This window comes from Lynx canadensis, chromosome D4, assembly GCF_007474595.2.
Source record: "Lynx canadensis isolate LIC74 chromosome D4, mLynCan4.pri.v2, whole genome shotgun sequence".
Lineage (NCBI taxonomy): Eukaryota > Metazoa > Chordata > Mammalia > Carnivora > Felidae > Lynx > Lynx canadensis.
The window spans coordinates 2,007,125-2,019,082 of record NC_044315.2 but is presented as its reverse complement, the minus strand read 5'-3'; the positions used below and the strand labels follow the sequence as shown (position 1 = coordinate 2,019,082).

Sequence of the window (11,958 nt, the reverse complement as noted above, 5' to 3'; positions counted from 1 at the left end):
ACCCTGAACAGTCAAACCAATCTTGAAAAATAAAAGCAAAGCTGGAGGGCATTGCCAATCTGGACTTTAAGTTCTATCAAAAAGCTATAGTAATCAAAACAGTATGGTACTGGCATAAAAAGAGACACATAAACCCAGAAATAAACCCACAACTATACGGCCGATTAATCTTTGACAAAGCAACAAGGAACATCCAATAAGAAAACACAGTCTCTTCAACAAACAGTGTTGGGAAAACTGGGCTCAACATGCAAAAGAACGTAACTGGACCATCTTCTTACACCATACATAGAAATGATTTCAAAATGGATTAAAGACCTAAATGTGAGACCTGAAACCTTAAAAATCCTAGAAGAGAATATAGGCAGTATTTTCTTTGACATAGGCCATAGCAGCTTCTTTCTAGATATGCCTCTTGAGGAAAGGGAAATAAAAGCAAAAGTAAACTACTGGAACTATATCAAAATGAAAATCTTCAGCACAGTGAAGGAAAAAAACCAACAAAACTAAAAGACAACCTTTAGAATAGAAGATATTTGCTTTTCGGCCGGAACCGCCATCTTCCAGTAATTCGCCAAAATGACCAACACAAAGGGAAAGAGGAGAGGTACTGGCGATATGTTCTCTAGGCCTTTTAGAAACATGGAGGTGTTCCTTGGCAACATACATGCGAATCTACAAGAAGGTGATATTGTGGACATCAAGGGAATGGGCACTGTTCAAAAAGGAATGCCCCACAAATGTTACCATGGCAAAACTGGAAGAGTCTACAATGTTACCCCAGCATGCTGTTGGCACTGTTGTAAACAAACAAGTTAAGGGCAAGATTCTTGCTAAGAGAATTAATGTACATATCGAGCACATTAAGCACTCAAAGAGCCGAGACAGCTTCCTGAAGTGTGTGAAGGAAAATGATCAGAAAAAGAAGGAAGCCAAGGAGAAAGGTACTTGGGTTCAACTGAAGCGCCACCCTGCCCCACCCAGAGAAGCACACTTTGTGAGAACCAATGGAAAGGAACCTGAGCTGTTGGAACCCATTCCCTATGAATTCATGGCATGATAAATGTAAAAAAAATAAAAGACTTCAAGACTGTAAAGTGTTTCTTTCAATTGAGTAGCAGCATGGGATTGTCTTCCCCAAAGAAGTATTTAAAGCAAACTTTATATCCGAATTCACTGGGGGATGGCTTTATTCAAATTTTGTGGGTTTTGAGGCACCCGGATGACTCAGTTAAGCATCCGACTTTGGGTCAGGTCATGATCTTGCAGTCCATGAGTTTGAGCCCCGCGTCAGGCTCTGTGCTGACAGCTCAGAGCCCGGATCCTGCTTTGGATTCTGTGTTTCCCTCTCTCTCTGCCCTCCCCTGCTTGTGCTGTCTCAAAAATAACGTTAACATATGAAAAAAAAGAAGATATTTGCAAATGACATATCCAATACAGGAGTAGCATCCAACACATGTAAAGAATTATAAAACTCAACACCCAAAAGCAGAACCCAAGATACCACCCAAGATAACCAAGATAACCCAAGATACCACCTCACACCTGTCAGAACGGCTAAAATTAACTCAGGAAACAACAGATGTTGGTGAGGATGCAGAAAGAGGAGAACACTTTTGCACTGTGGATGGGAAAGCAAACTGGAAAACAGTATGGAGGCTCCTCAAAAAATTAAAACAGAACTACCCTACAACCAGCAATTGCACTACTAAGTATTTATCCAAAGGATACAAAAATGCTGATTCAAAGGGGCACACGCACCCCCAATGTTTATAGCTGCATTATCAACAACAGCCAAATTATGGAAAGAGCCCAAATGTCCACTGACTGCTGGATATGGAAGATGCGTATATACACATACACACAATGGAGTATTACTCAGCGATGAAAAAGAATCAAATCTGGACACCTGCAACAACGCTGATGGAACTAGAGTGTATCTGGTAAGTAAATGTCAGGCAGAGAAAGACAATATCACATGATTTCACTCCTATGTGGAATTTCAGAAACTAACAGATCAACATAGGGGAAGGGAAGGAACAATAGAGGGAGGCAAACCATAGCAGAGAACTGGGGGTTAACAGAGGGAAGCTGGGGGGGAATGGACTAAATGGGTGATGGGCATTAAGAAGGGTACTTGTTGGGATGAGCACTGGGTGTCATATGTAAGTGATAAATCATACTGGGTTCTACTCCTGAAACCAATACTTCACGGTATGTTAACTAACTTGAATTTAAATAAGTTTAATATTTAAAAAATGGGCCCAAAACATGAACAGACATTTTCTCCAAAGAAATCCAAAATAGCCAACGTGAAAAGATGCTCATCATCACTCATCATCAGGGAAATGAAAATGAAAATTACAATATCACCTCACACCTTCAGAATGGCTAAAATCAACAACACAAGAAACAGGTGTTGGCAAGCATGTGGAGAAAAATGGACCCATGTAGTTCAAATTCATGCAGTTCAAGGATGACATGTATACACTACTTACAGATATTCATTTATATTCAAACCTATATAGACTCAGAGTTAAGGGATGGAAAAGGATACCCCATTCAATAGTAACCAAAACAAACTAGGAGTTTTTTATACAAAAAAACAAAAAACAAAAAAACAAAACAAAAAAAACCAACCAGGTGTTTTATACAAAATCGATTTTAAGTCAAAAACTTTCTGTAGACCATAAAAGGTCTGTATATGATGATTAAAGAGTCCATTTAACAGCAAGATATAACAACCATATGTACACCCAATATCCAAGCACCTAAACATATAAGTAAATGCTGACGTATTATATTGCACTATAATGATGTTAGGGGACTTCAAAAACTCACTTATAATAACATAGAATATCCAGACAGAAAATCAGTAAAGAAACAGTTGACTTGAACGATAGTATAGATCAAATGGACCTTACAGACATACACAGAACTCATATTCCATCCAACGGCAGCAAAGATTCATTTCTAGTACACAAGCAACGCTTTCCAGGATAAACAATACGTTAAGCCACAAACAGATCTTAAATTAAGAAGATCAAAATTATGCAAAGGATCTTTTCTGACCACAAGGGAATGAAACTAGAAATCACTAGCAGCGAAAACAAACAAATGAACAAAACAAATTCACTAATGTACAAACTACACAGCCACTCTTGAACAACCATTTGCTCAAAGAGGAAAGCAGAAGGGAATTGAAAAAGTGTATCAAGACAAACTCAAAGAAACACAGCACACCCAAACTCACAGGATGCAGCAAAGGCAGGAAGTACTAAGATGGAAGTTTATAGTCATAAATGCCTATATCAAAAAAATAAAATAAAAAGGACCTCAAATAAACAACCTACCTTTACACCTCAAGGACCTAAGGAAAAAAAGAAAACATAATCCTCAAGTTGGCAGAAGGAAGGAAATAGTACAGATTAAAACAGAACTATATCAAGTAAAGAACAGAACAAACAGCAGAAAAAGTTTTAAAAACTAAGTGGTGATTCTTGAAAAGATAATTCAACACACCCTTAACTACATTAATTAAGTAAAAAGGACTCAAATCAAGAAAATCAGAAGGGAAAGAGGATGCAATAAAAAGTGATGCCTCAAGTCCTAAGAGGAAATACGCTGCAATTCAGGCCTATCTCAAAACAAGAAAATCCCAAATACAAAATCTAACAGCACACCTATACGAACTAGAAGCAGAACGACAAAGAAACCCCAAGGCCAGCAGAATAAGAGAAAAATAAGATTGGAGCAGAAAAAACAATATAGAATCCAAAAAAATATTGTTTAAATGCCATACTGCCTAAAGTGCCCTATCGATTTCATGCAATCCCTATTAAAATTCAATGGAATCTTTACAGAAATAGAAAAAACAATCCAAAAATTTATAGGGAACCACAGATCCTGAAGAGCCAAAACAATTGTGAACAAGAGCAAAGCCTGAGGCATCACATTCCTGATTTCAAAATAGATTACAAAGCTACAATAATCAAAATAATACAGTACTGCCATATAGACATACAGGTAAATGGAACCCAAGAGCCCAGAAATACATCCATCTACAGTGTGATCTTCAAGAAGGATTCCAAGAACTCACAAAGTGGGGAAAGGGTAGTCTCTAATAAATGGGATGGGAAGACATGCTTAAGAGGTGAAACTGGTCCCTTATTCAACTTCCATCACAAAAATCAACTCCAAATGGATAAAAAAGACTTAAGACCTGAAACTACTAGATAAAAACAGAGATTCTGCTGCTGGATCTACTTTGTGTCTTCAGAGCCTGGCATCCAGATGCACTGATCAGGGTTATGTTTAGTTTGTTGGGAAGGGTTAACAAGTATGACTGATATTTCTGGGACATACAAGGTGCTTCATCATGATTGCCCACCTCTGAACATCAACTCATCACCTGCAAAAGTGAAACAATTATGTTTCCACCTAGTGGGGTTTTTATGGATTTGGAATACATGCATGTGCAAGTACTCCACACAGGGCCTTGCACACACTAGAACTCAAGTGATGCAGTGATGATGAAATTTGCATTTTCAATGGAGCCTGATAAACACAGCTGGGCACTCAGTTTGGCTCTGCTCTTTCTTCAACAGTTTAGGACACCAAGAGTTTTGGCTGTCAATATCTGGATAACGGGAAACATGCTGCATTCTAAAAAGGTCACCGTTTATAATTTTACAGCCAGTCTACTGAAGTTCTATGCCATGCCTGCTCCATTGGGAGCCACCAAGGGAGGAAACAGGTTTCTCTCTCAGGAACGGTCTGGGTCTACTTTTCTCCTAGCAGAGTCCATCCGATAGGTCAGTCCTGCCAGCACATTCTGGAGAGGACTGGTCATGTCTGACTTCCTGGAGGGCAAGTCCTGACCTACCAGCCACCCCACTGAGGACAGGACTCCTGGGGGACTCAGCCCCATTCTGCATCCAGCCACCAGCAGAAGTGATATTCCCAGACCAATCCAGGTGAAAATGAGAAGACTGCTGACAATTCCAGGGGAATGGCTGCCCTAGAGAAGAGACAGGATGACGGCAAGCCACAGGAGGTCAGAACAAACAACGGTCAGTACACATGGGGGAGACTTACAGCCACCGATACAGCCCCATATCCCACTCCCAGGCCAACGGACACTCCACCCAGTCACAGGATCTGTGCCACCATCAAACAGGCCCACAGAGCTCCACACATCCTCAAACACACAAACCCTCTACCTATCAGGTGCCTGGTTGTGTACCCAGAACCCTCATGCCCCAAATATACATAAACCCCCAGCCCCAATAAAATTACAGCTATGGTCTTCAATAAAATAATGCACTCCCAGGGAACCTGGGTGGCTCAGTCAGGTAAGCATCCGACTTCGGCTCAGGTCATGATCCTGCAGTCCACGGGATCAAGCCCTGCGTCGGACTCTTTGTTGACAACTCAGAGCCTGGAGGCTGCTCGGGTTCTGTGTCTCCCTCTCTGTCTGTCCCTCTCCCGCTCACACTCTGCCTCCTTCTGTCTCTCTCAAAAACAAACATACATTTTAAAATTTTTTAATTAGAAAAATGCACTTCCAACCATCCCCGTATCCCCCCAAAATCCACTCAACCTCATAAAACCCCCAATGCAATGCACACAAACCCCCCAACAATAACGGAATACATTAAAACCAAACTCACATACTCCTTAATGTTAGACACAATCCTCTAATCCCACATATACCACATACAGTCCCCTAGAGCTGTCAACATCCACATAGGTATGCCTTCAAAACTCAAATACATAAATACCCTCAGACAGACACAGACAGGGTTTCCTACCTTCTCCTAAATGGTCACTCCCCCCCCAAAAAACAATGACCTTACCACCCTGATACAAACGTACACCCATCTCCCTCTTGAGAACCTATAAATACCATGTCTACACCCCTCAATTCTGCACACACAACTCAAAACACCCCAATACACTAACAACCCCAATCTCCCACATCCCTCCACTCCCTAAATTCTTACCCTGACAGGATGCATGAATACAGGTATAACACTGATATTGCAAATACACACAAAACCAACACATGAAGCATTAAAATGCATAACTCTACCTCTTCTGAAATGCACACATATTCACCATAGTCTCAAAATGCACACAACCAGCCACACCACCCAGCCAAACCACACGCACCCACACCCACACACCATTCCACACCACCTGTATACACACAGCTCTCCTTGCCCCCCCCCAAATCACACATATACAATCCCTACACATCCTTAAAATTACCCCAAACTATCTCATACCCCCATATACCCACAAGATATTCCACAACCTTCTTTGTCCTGATTCACATGATTCTCCCCAGCCTCCTTCCAACACAAAACACACACACATACAACAGTCCCCCCAACCGCTGTCCCAACCCGAGGCCTCCAGAAGAAAAAAGTACTGAATATATACAGCCAACCCCTTAAACCTCTCAAAATACACAGGAACCCTTCAAAATTCCTCAAACACACTATGGACCCCTTACAAATAGAAACCTACACAATACGCGACCTTTCATGTCCCAAGTGCACATGCACCCAGACACATACATAAGCAACCCCAATCCTCAAATGTATATATTAGACTACTCACTATGATTTCACTCATATGTGGAATTTAAGAAGCAAAACAGATGAACATATGGGAGGGGGGAAATACACAGGGAGGCAACCATAAGAGACTTTTAAACACGAAGAACCAAACTGAGGGTTGACGGGGTGGGGTAAATGGGTGATGAGTATTAAGGAGGGCACTTTGGATGAGCCCTGGGTGTTAGACATAAGGGATGAGTCACTGAATTCTACTCCTGAAACCAATATTGCACTGCATGTTAACTAGCTAGAATTTAAGTTTTTAAAGAAAAAGATGACTCACTAAACACTGAATTCACACACACAACTCAGCTGTACTATATACACTCAACACACCACACAAACTTCCTGCAAACACCCTGAATATTCACAGGAATTCACACAACCCCAGCGCATACACACCCTCACGTCACTGGCACACACGCGTACAGAGCTCCAGTCTCACAATGAGAAACCGCCCTCATGAGGTGCTGCCCGTGTGTCTACAGCAGGACAGCCTGCTCACACCCAGTCTGGACATTTCGATAAGGGCCTGAGCTTAGACTTCCCACCCTAAACTTCCACTCTGCTTTTCCTAGGGCACCCTGGAAAGTAACCCTCCAGAGCTGAGCCCGTGAAAAGCGAGCAACCTCCACCCCAACCACCTGGCAGTACTAGGTGCTTGCTACCCTGCACTCTACGTCTGCTGGCTGTGACCCAAGATGGACAACTGCCCTTCCCCTGGCTCACTGCACGCCCGTTACAGGGACCTGGAAGTCAATCTTGTGACTCTCCTTCCTGGGAGGGAGGGGGGTGTACTGAAACTGTGCGTTCGATCAAACCACCCTGTGCTTTTCACTTCCCCACGGTGTCGCTCAGGGTGCTGAGGGAGCTCCCTGCTGAGGCTGCGTGGGTATGACCTGCTGAAGGAGGTCTTTTTTTTTTTTTTTTTAATTTTTTTTTCAACGTTTATTATTTTTGGGACAGAGAGAGACAGAGCATGAATGGGGGAGGGGCAGAGAGAGAGGGAGACACAGAATCGGAAACAGGCTCCAGGCTCTGAGCCATCAGCCCAGAGCCTGACGCGGGGCTCGAACTCCCGGACCGCGAGATCGTGACCTGGCTGAAGTCGGACGCTTAACCGACTGCGCCACCCAGGCGCCCCTGAATGAGGTCTTAATACAAGACTGGTTCTTAATACAATCTACCAGCTCGGGACCCCCAACAATCCTCAGCACAACATGCAAGGGCCATCCAACCCCCCCCCCCCACCCAGACACAAGCGCAAACCTACACACTCCCCAACTTCACACACAAAAACTCCATGCTCGTACAAACATTCCCGATATTCACAACACCGATGCGCACTTACACAGTTTCCACCACCTTGAAGACACCACACACTCAGATCTACATATATAGAAACTGCGATGGGGATGAGTTTGGTGACAATGGCAAGTATCACCTGCACCTCTTTCCAGGAAGGCCTGTGTCCCCGCTGACAAGGGTGCCTTCGGGGGCAGTGTCGACTCCCGGCTCAGCCCTTCAGGGACTGCCCAGCTACACACAGTGGCCTCCCCACGGGGCATCCCCTTTCCAGGAAGGCATATGTCCCACGGGTTGATGGCGGCCTGGCCGGTTTCCTCCAACTGAGGACAGACAGCTCTGAAAGAGAGTTTCGGTGGGGTGCTGGAGTCTGGGGGAGACATCAACGGGTCCAATCCTGCTTTCTGTTTCTTCCCTCACAGGTGCTGTTCAGTAAACATCCTGTTCCCTAAACTCCGTTTCAGGTCTGTTTTTCTGAAGAATCCAAGCTACAAGAAGTATTTACCAAGCACGGTAAAGACTCCTCTTCTGGCTCTTACTTTCCAGTGGAGAAAACAGATACTAAACACAGAGCTGCATCACGGACACGGACACGGACCACACACGCACAGCATCAGCCAATGTCCAGTCAGCACTTGGACCAAAAACTCTGATCTCTGCACATGGGAGGAGGAGAGGCTACAAGCACCGATATACAACTTATTAAAAACCGGTTACTGTTTCTAATTTTGTTTCTGGGGCTGGACCGCTGACCTCCGCGCTGACATTCTCTCAGGGTCCCTAACCAGGAGCAGGGTCTGGCGGGAGGGATGAGGGTGGCGGAATTCATCCCTGACTTGCTCCCTCCTCCTCTCCCAGCAGAGGCAAAGCCTGCCTCCAGCCCCGTCCTGATTCCCATCCTCTCCCTGCTCTGTTCCTAGTCCCACTGACCCGTTCTGCTTTTCCCAGTCTCTGCAGGCTGTAAGCCCTTGGACGCGCAGCTCCTACAGCAGACATCAGAGCAGCCTCCTTTCTGGAGCCACCTTTTGGTGTCCTCAGACCCACTCCTGTGTTGCTGCAGGGCCCCTGAGCCCCCAAAGCCCAGTGTGATGAGAGCGTTCGGCTCCTTTATCCCCACCAACTGCTGCGAAGTAGAAGGGGTGGGAGCTCCTAATGGCCTGGCCAAAGGGGCCGCTCCGTGCGGAACAGAGGATCCCTTCTGCCCAGGGAGAGATGCGGGAACACAGGGTACGTGCCGTAACGTACACTCCAAAACACCAGTGGCCCCAGAACAACCGGCTGTGATCGGCCTCAGCCATTCCAGACATTTCCATCCATTCCACGTGGAGTGGGGCGTTTTCAGTGCTGGTTTGGGATTATCGAGAACACTCCTGTTCTTCTCCCCTAAAGCTCAGGGTCTACATCTTCCCCTATCAAAAACAAAACAACTAAAGAAACCCAAGAACGTCTACCTTGCATGTGTTACATCATGTTCTTTTTAGAACATAAAATGTTTTAAAATACAAAAAACAGGCAAAGGCCCATTTTGCCAACAAAACACAATGCAATTAACATACCGTACTGTCCCTTTATTGGGGATAGGTTACAAAGGAGGCAGTGAGAGCCACTAGGAATCCGCTAGTGCTAAGAGAGGTGGTATTGGGGCATTCAAGAAGGTGACGTCGGCACCTTTGCTGGAGGGAGATCCACCATGAGGGAGAAAGGCCAGTGGGAGACTCCCCATAAGGAAGGCCCAGGAAGGCTTGGGTGGGTCCAAGGGAGAGGGGAGGCAGGAGGCAGCTGTGTATGTGGTCAGCTGGTGGCCATATTGATCGAACCCTCTGGTGGTGTCTGCAGGTCCATGTGGACGGAGAAAAAGAGCATCAGGTCATCCCATCAGAGCAACATGAAGCTGAGATAAGCTTCCCAGGACTAGGAGCATCCTGAACCTTCAGAAAAGAAAAGAGAGCATACCCTACAGGGTCTGGAACATCACAGCCAGAGCACAACATCCCAGTCTCTCCGGGTCTCAGCCCCAGCCCTTCTGCAGGGACAAAGCCTCCCAACTCCAGCCTTGTCAGTTCACTGACCCCCCCAACCCCGCCCCAGAGGTCCTGCCGAGCACCGAGGACTCAGGCTTCCACTGAGATGAGCTGGTTGAGAACTAGTGACATGGCTGACCAGCATGATCGCCCAAATCCCCCACCACCTGGGGCAGCTGCTCTCGCAGATACATGGTTCTACAGACCGTCACCACCTGGAACCCACGTGGAGGGTGTCCTTGCCTCCCAGCCATGCCCCAGAAGAGACAGCAGTGCCCGTAGCTGCCCGGCTGACTTGCAGGGGCTGCCCGGGAGAGCAGACCTTCCGACCTCCCGTCCAGGAATCCCCATCACACCGACAACACACTGGTGAAGGTTCTGCACCGACAGCCATCGATGCCCACCAGGCCATCCCACTTGGGACCCAGATGCCAGGACCGCAGGTGCTGAAGGAGTCTCCACCCACCTAACAGACACCCCCAACCTATCTGCACATCACCAATGTCTACAGGGATGCTTTGGCCCTAACCAGTGGGCCAACCTGATTAGGAGTGACGCAACGGTTCAGAATGACCAGGCTCGGTACACACATACAAGGGCCCACAGCTCCGGAAGCTCCACTCACAATTCACAGAGTCACCCCCCCCCCCACACACACCCAACGATGCCCGAATATGCTTGCTTCACTCATCCATCCATCCATCCATCCACACAGACCGGTGGTGTGCTCCTAAATGCTCAAGAAAAATGCTCCCGGAGAAAGGAGGGAAAGGCTCATTTGTGGCTTTTACCTAGCATTCGCAGCTTGACTCCTTCAAGCGACCCGCCTGCTGACACTAAAACACAGAACTAGGAACAGATGCGCACCACTCACCATCCCGAGTCGGCACAAGTCACTTCAGCACACCCCAACACTTCACACAAGGCCCACGTCAAGAGGGCACATCAAACACCCCCCGACCCCCGACGCCAGGAACGAGTCACAGACTTGCCCTCTACACACCCACACACACACACAACCCCACTATCCAAAGAAATGCCCCTTGGAATGCTCCTAAAACCTTCACGCCTTGCGAACAACTTGATAATTCCTGTAGCTGGTGAGGGATAGATACACAGCTGCCGACAATCAGGAAAAGAAACTGAACCATGAACCACTGTGGTCCTCCGACGCTGTCCGAATAACACACAGCACGCCACCTACCGAAACTAACACACGCGGGCGCCGGTCCAAAGCCCCGCCCGATTGCACGTGCCCTAATCTTCCAAATCTGCCGCGACTCGCACCAGCCCCCGAGTCAGAGGGGGAAACAATCGCACTGCCACGTTCCCCAAAGTCCGACAGCTAACCGCCAACTCCCCAGGAGCTAGGCACTCCCCGTCCACACACGCCCTCTCCGCCCGCGCTCACACACGGCTTTGGCCCCTTCATCACAAACGCCACGACACCGCACTACCCCACACGTGCGAACACACGTGACAACACTCCCAGCGGACAAGCTCCCGCGGCCACACCTTGCTCCGCTTGCCTGGCGGCCCCGCGCCCTCGGAGGGGAACCGCGACGGCCCCCTCGCCACCCCGCACCCTCCAGCCCCCGAAGCACGACCGCCGGACCCCAGACCCGCCCCCGCCGACCGGGACCCCGCTGCCGACGCCGACACGCCCAAGAACCCGCTTCAGAACCGCCGGGTCGGGACGCCGGGGTGCAGAACCCCAGACCCGCCGCTGCCGCCCGGGACCAATTTGCCGATGCCGACACGCCCAAGAACCCGCTTCAGAACCACTGGGTCGAGACGCCGGGGCGAAGACCCCAGACCCACCGGCCGTCCGGGACCTCGGTGCCGACGCTGACACGCCCAAAGAACCCGCTTCAGAACCACTGGGTCGAGACGCCGAGGCGCAGACCCCAGACCCAACGCCGACCGGGACCCCGCTGCCGACGCCGACACGCCCAAGAACCCGCTTCAGAACCGCCGGGTCGAGACGCCGAGGCGAAAAGACCCGA

At 47.7% G+C, this 11,958-nt stretch overlaps 1 pseudogene; it reads left to right on the top strand.

Moving 5' to 3' along the window:
• Positions 1 to 536: 536 nt before the first annotated feature.
• LOC115499194 lies at positions 537 to 1,094 on the top strand (annotated as a pseudogene).
• Positions 1,095 to 11,958: the final 10,864 nt, after the last annotated feature.